Source organism: Prunus mume, linkage group LG4, assembly GCF_029339155.1.
Source record: "Prunus mume cultivar Tortuosa linkage group LG4, ASM2933915v1, whole genome shotgun sequence".
Taxonomy (NCBI): Eukaryota; Viridiplantae; Streptophyta; class Magnoliopsida; order Rosales; family Rosaceae; genus Prunus; species Prunus mume.
In genome coordinates this window covers 5,687,052-5,694,499 of record NC_142701.1, presented here as the reverse complement: position 1 = coordinate 5,694,499, position 7,448 = coordinate 5,687,052, and positions in this window count along the sequence as shown.

Here is a 7,448-nt window from a genome sequence, read left to right as displayed (position 1 = left end):
GATCTTTCGGCGAGATCGGTCACGGCCGTCGCTCCCTCCTCTCTAGTGGCTTTGTCATCATCCACATTGGTGAGGTCGATCAATACTTGCGCCGAATCGCCGAACATTCTCGGCGCTAATTCCGCACTTTACGAGTCGTTGTCTGGTTGGCGGGCCGCTTGCATCATGGCGGTGAGGACAACCCATCCACGTCGTCGTCCTAAATTCCGATCCACGAGAGCAATATATTGTAGCCATCTTTGGATTCGACCACATAGAAGGCGCGACTCTCGTCAGTCGGCCACGGTGATTTTCAAGCAACACCCCAATAGTCTTAGATTTATCACGACAAAGCTGCTCATGACCACATCGCGATGAGGTCCTCTTTTGACTTATCCAGCTTCCTCATCAGGGAATAGGGAAGGATGTTGACCGTCGCCCCACAATCAATGAAGACCTTGGATACGGGCACACCCTCCACATGGCCGAGATGTATAACGGCTTGAGGCGTCGATATTTGTCTGGCTCGTCCCTAGGTACTACCTTGTTAAAAGCCACAGCCAACAATTATTCCTTTGTCTTTGGCCTATGATCAAGCTATTCCTCGGCCATGTCATTATCCAGGCCATTAGTCTGGCCTATTGGGGCCGAAAATTCGGACGGTAGCACCAAAATCGTGTTCATGCTGACCTCCTTTGTTGACCGCGGCCGTCAGGCGAGGTCTTTTCCTCAATCATCCCGAGGATCTATCGCAGTCTTCATCGGAGAGTCCCAGCGAGTCATCCCACGCGAGTCATCCTCGACTTTGGTCTTAGGGGAGTCGAGGTCTCGACTTCTTCCTCAAGGGCTTGCCTAGCCTTAGCTAACGCATCCTGGCTGCTAAATGTCGTCAAGCCAGCTTACCCCTTTCCTCGGTCGTCGGACCAAAGATGAGTGTCGGTAAAGTCCACGATAAAATATCGGCGGAGAGTATTCCAAATCGCTTCTACCGAAGGGCCTTGGCCTCAATTTTCCCTGCTCAGTCGGTAACGCATCCCTCTTGCTCTGGCCTCTCGGTTCACGGTATCGACCTTAATGGCGAGTCAATTTGCTGGTAATGAGGAGCCTTTACGCCTTGGCGTTTCGAGAGCCAAGTCCACGATTTCATTTTGGGGTCATGCCGTATGGGTCGATGGCCGAGTGGTCCTTGTGGAATTCGGGAGAAAGGACAAACCATTGGCCGAAAAAAGGGGGTCCTTCGTGGTAGACATCGATGATATTTTCATCCGTTCCCTCCGGGGCCACGGCCTTTAGCTAGACCGAAACGGCCGTCATTCCGCGGGATAACCGTCTCACCTAGGGCACCACACCCTTAGAGGCTTGACACTAGCAACCTTCGTTGTAGAGGGAACGATTGGCGCGAATGGTGGTTCGTCTGCAGCTGCCATCTTCTTTTGGCGTTTTAGACACGGGCCGTCTATATCTTAGCTCTTGAACTTACCTCTGCATCCTTCTCACCGGTCTTTGTCGGTGGTTCGGTGCTGCCCCAGTCGAGCATGATACCAACGTTCATCTCGTACGGCCGATGGTTTGAAAGTCTTCACCGGCCTAGGAGCGGCTCCATCTTTGTGGCCTATCGAGGTATCGGGGCCTTGTGCCCTAATTCGATCGAAAACAACTCTTCTCGCCGCCACCGATCGTATTGGCCGTAGAATTTCCTCATAGTTGGTCGAGATGGCTCGATGGCCTTCCTTTTGTTTTCTGGCGGTCGAGCTAACCGACCTCATGCTTGCACCGCAGGCTACGGTTCGCCAAGCGGCTCCTTCCTTCTGCAGCCGACGAACTTCCCTATATTCAGCCCGGGTGGCGTTGACCATGTTGATGATGTGAAGGGAATGGCTTAGAATCGACTTGCATGGCTGCCTTTTAGGGAATTGAAGCTTCTTTTCGTCTATCAACTTCGAATGACATCTCGCGAGCGATTGATTGTTGGTGTTGTGAGACCAAGAACGTGGTATTTGCGAAGCGTCTTTCCTTTAAGCTCTCGGGTTTGAATTTTATGGCCGAAGGACAATTTGACTTTTTCTCGGTTAACAGTAGGTCAAAGATAGCTTCGGCTCTTGTCAAATCAAAAGTGTAGGCCTTCGTCTCTCGAGTTGCGAACTTGGCGTCGGGAATCTTTGTGCGGCTATTGTTGCGGCTACTATCGACCTTGACAAGTCCTTTGCAGACGAATGGCTTGTCTATGCTGACCTCAACGAGCTCATCTCAACTTCGTCGCTCTCGGCCTCTGTGGGGTTATGCCTTCGGCATAGTGACTACGGGATTCGATAGTAAGGCCCTTTTGAAGCCGTCCTCTTCTGCACCTCTTCTTTCAACAAGGATGCATATCGGTCCACCTTGTTGATCAAGTCGTGCATATTCAAGAATTCAATCCCCTGGAATTTCTTCCGGTATTCGAATAACAACCCTTCTTGGGCCATTTTGACAAATTCCCGCTCCGGTAGGTTCGTGCGGCACCAGTTCTTGCACGTTTTGAACCGCTGCAGGTAGTCAAGAGGTGATTCGTCGACGCCTTTGGCTCATCCTTGCCGGCTCGGCGACCGTTATTTCTGGTTGGTCTGATAGAAATGCTCGTGGAATATCCTCTCCATGTCAGACTAATCTCTCACTGAATTGGAAGGTTTATGAACCACGAGCGCCGCGCGGTCAGAGTGAATGAATAAAGCGGGAGTCCGAATCGGCCTCTTCGCCTTTGGGCGGAAACGGCCTATGTGTTCGATGGAGGAGTCTGCCCATCCTAGAGAATAGAATGAATTCGGCAATCAATAGTTCGGGAAGAGGGTTCGGTCAATTTTTGGCGGGTATGGTTTGGTATACCTTAGCTCTTCGGCGCCTCGAGCCCGCCATCCTAGATCATTCGTCGAGCGTCTTTGAATCGGAGCCCTTAGAGGCGCTTCTTCTTTGGCCGCGACTGGCCGTGGAGCTTGTTGCCCCTCGTTCTGCGGCCTTACTAGGCCATTTGAGCATGGGGGTTCGGCCGTTGCGACTAAGCTAGGTAGTACGGATATCGCTGTTGGTTTGACCGGGGTTCGTATGGGTTGTATTTGGAACGGCCGAACCGTCTTGAAGATGGGAGCTGGCGATGACAACATATGTAATGGTGAATCGGTCTAATTGCTCGCCGTATTCTTTGTGTGACGGCGGTCGAGTTGCTTGGGCGGGATGAGTCTGGAAGGCCGCGATGTTGGTGGGCCAAGTTGCTTTGGACCGCGGTGTGCGTGGCTGCTTTGCCCAGTGATCTGGCCAAAACATGGAGTGGGCTGTCGTCGTCTCTGGGTAGGTCGGTCAGGATTTACCCATGTTAGTGGGATTGCCCGACTATTTGTCGCGGTGAGAATGTTGGTCGTAGCTTTGGCGGCTTGGGTGCGATTAGAGACGCCGAGGCTGTTGCTTTCACCGTAGGGTTCGAACCTCTCGCGCTCTTGGCCTCTCTGCCGGTGCAGGCGTTGCGGGCGATGTCACGCGACATCTTCTCACGAAAAAAGTTCGTAGTTCTAAGGAGAATCTGTCTATCGCGGCCATAAAGGATGTTTCTATCCTTTAGGCTGCTTTGCCATCAGATCTTCCACGATTGCTTGCTCTCCCAAGGACTCGGCCACGCGATCCGTCGTCATTAGACCGCTGGCCGAGATTCGACCTCGTGTTCGGCCTCGGTGACAGTGATTGGTGAGGTGGACTCGGGAGCTTCGAAAGTCATTTCGGCTATTTTGTTTTTGAGTTTTGCCTGTGCCCTAGTTTCCACCATAAGTTTTTTTACAGAGTCCCACCGTCGTGCAAAAGTGTTTGTGCATCGCGAATCTCACGGCTTGGCGCTCGGGCCGAGGATGTCGTCAACATGTGATGTCCTTCTTTTGGATGCGGTGCGGTTGTGCGTGGGCGTGCCAACACGGTCTCTGTGCGTCGAGATGATGATGAGATTCGGGTATAAGATTGTTTAAATGTTGCGCTGTTTTACGTTTGACTCCTAATCAAAAGATTGTGGTGAGAGAGGAACTGATCTCGGCCGTCGGTTCACGGCCTGAGCTACAAGGCCGTTTAGTGGTGGTGTTGGTGGCGGGTTTTAGGCGGTGCTCCGGCGCGTTGCTCCGAGAGCGACGGTCATATGATATATGGGGTGAGTGAGGTGATAACAGGGATGGTGCTCCGGCGCCTTGAAAATCAAGGGTCGTATGATATATTGATGAATGGATTTTCCTTACAATCTACCACTACTCCTAAGACAACAAATAAAGGTATTGAAAGTGCATTACAGGGAAATATAATTTGCTCCGTGTGAGGCTTTTGGTTTGGTGTTTAAACTCTTTGAATGTAGTCCTGAGCTTAGTATTTATAGGAGTCCTGGAGGGACATTCGAGGTTGACAAAACCTGCGCGGTGGAGTCTGACCGGGGCAAGTGGGTAGTCAAATCGGCATTTGGGATCGTGAAGCATGGCGGTTTGGGTTTTAGAAGCATGGTGGTGTGACCCCCATAAATCTCGGTAAATCTCAGCCACCGCCCTGATCGTGGGTTCGCCTTGACCGTGGGAGTGCATTTAATGCCCTGGTCTGGTGGTTGGTGATCCGACCCTAAGTCGTGAGATTACTTGTGAGCATGTCTGCGCCTAACCACCCTAATTTCAATCACCAAATCCTGACTTTAGTCACTTCCCATGTGCATTTAATGTCTCTTGTAACTAGTGGGTTTGCTGCGAAGTCAGAGGCATTACTTCATTAAATGAAGCGTGGGGCCCTGAGGCCACGTGGTGATTTAACCATAGCCTTTTTAAGCCGTGTCTTTTACGGCCTTTAACCTAGGCCTTCAATATCGTGGTTGCAAAGCCGAGAGGATTTTGCCTTTGTAGCTCTTCTTTTGTTTTTAAGAAGGCAAAATGCTTGACGAAACGGCAGGCGCCAGGGCCGAAGGGAAGTCCCTTCAATTAGTTCATGACCGTGATTTATTAAGCACAAACAATTTTGGTGCTTTCATTAAGAGCTTCAAATTAGGCAAGAAATTAAGGAGGACAAAGAAACTTATGAAACAATTTGGAATTTATTAATGGTGATTCAAACAGTAGCTTATGCGTTGAATGAGATTATCATGCATAGTGAAAATATTGAACGTCCATTAACCCAGAGACCAATTACTACGAAAGGAGATGATTATATACATCATGTATTGAATGACGATCTAGAGGATTTCCAAAAAAGGTATAGAATGTATCCTGGTGTGTTTCAAAAGTTATGCAGTATTATTAGAGAAAAAACACTCTTAAAAGATACAAGATTCATTTGTATAAAAGAAAGGCTTGCAACATTTTGTTTATTGCGGGTCAAAATAATAGATATTTTCTAGTGCATGATACATTTGGCCAATCCCACTTCACTGCTAGTAAAAATTTTAACAAAGTTTTAAAGGCCTTGAACACAATAACACCAGAGATGCTAGCCAAACCTGGATCCGCAGTACCAGTTAAAATAAGGGAAAGTACAAAGTTTTACCCATACTTTAAGGTAAATGTGTTGTTTGGTGCAACTTGTTTTATTCAAATTGTTTATGTTTAATAATATATTTTAAACTTTTGGGTTTATTTCAAGATTGTATAGGAGCTATTGATGACACACATATTCCAGCAATGGTAACGAGACGCGACATAAGTAGCTATCATGATCATCACGGTACGATATCACAAAATATATTAGCAGCTTGTAACTTTGATTTGGAATTCATATATGTCCTTAATGGGTGGGAGGGCTCAGCTCATGATTCAAGAGTACTACATGATGCTTTAACAAGGAGAAATGGACTTAAAGTGCCACAAGGTATTTTTTTTATTTTTTATTTTTTCATTTATAGTTTACATTAGGTCGTACATTGGATAGGTAAATTTTTCTTAGTGGATTGTGGATTTCCAAATCAACGCCAATTTTTGGCTCCATTTCGAGGTGTTCAATATCATCTCCTAGAATTTGATGGTCAAAGTCGTAAACCTGCAAATGAAGTTGAGTTGTTTAATCTTCGTCATGCAGCCTTGAGGAATGTCATTAAGAGGATATTTGGTATATTTAAATCACGATTCACAATTTTCAAATCCGCACCTCCATTCCCATATACAACACAAACAGAGATAGTGTTAGCTTCTGTAGGACTACACAACTTTCTTCGAAGAGAGTGTAGATCTGACGAATTTCCTGTTGAATTGGAGAAAGAATCTTCTTCATCTTCATTATTACCGATTAATGAAGGGGATCCTGAACTAGGTTTCCAAACACAAGAACAACAACGACAAAATGCTCATGAATGGAGAGTTGGTATAGCTTTGAATATGTGAAGAGATGCCGGGCACAATGACAACAATGAGAATCAAGGATAATAAATGAATGTTGAATATTTTCCTTAAACTTTGCTTTCAAATTTGTTATACATTTGTCGCTATATTTCTTGTGAATTTCTTATGAATTTCTTATGAATTTTGTTTTTTGTTAAACATAATTTTTTTTTATAATGAATTTTGCTTTTTGTTATAAGAAAATCATTCATCATTACTATGTTTGACCAAACTACCTGATTAGAAATCACTAGAGAAGAGAGTTTATGTATTTTATATATATTTTTTTTAATGAATTTTGCTTTTTGTTATAAGAAAATCATTCACCATTACTATGTTTGACCAAACTACCTGGTTAGAAATCACTAGGGAAGAGAGTTTATGTATTTTAAGTCTTCAATAACCACAAGAAAAAAAAAAGAAAAAAAAAATCTGAAGTTTCTTCCAAAATCATATAGCTATTGCACCATACCTTTTATACAAAGTGCCAAACGAGAGAGCAATCAGAAACACATGTCCTAAAGAAAGAAAGCACCACTTACTGCTAGGCGAAAAGCAAACATCTCTTCTTGGCTTTTTGATTGTCTGGAATAAAAGCCATACAAATCTTATAATAAAATTATTTAGAACTCTTCTCAAGTCTATGTGAAATCTAAAAGTTCCATAGAGTTCCATGAAATTTGGCACTTAAAAAAATTCTTTTAAAATGCTCTAGAATCCTAATTAAATGGACCCCCCTTTATTTCCTCAATTTGTAACTTTAATTTCCCATTTTGTAAGTTTATTTCCCGATTTTTAAGTAAAAAAGTCGTTAGTCAATGAGTTTGGGCTAGAGGTGGGCTCCACTTTGCCACATCAGCAGTTCAATTTGTGTGTAGAAAGCCACATATATGAAATGACTAAACCACCTTTGCCACATCATCAAAATTGATGGAGTTTAGATGGATATAACAACGTAGACAACATGGAACACCAAACTTTGGTCAATACTTAATAGGGTTTGATAAATAACAAATTTTAGAAAAGAATTTGGTCGATAAGATAAAGTGGGTCACCTTGGCTTCCAAGAAACAAAGTAAAATTTGACCATACTTTCACGGTAAATAAGTCTTTTGATGATAA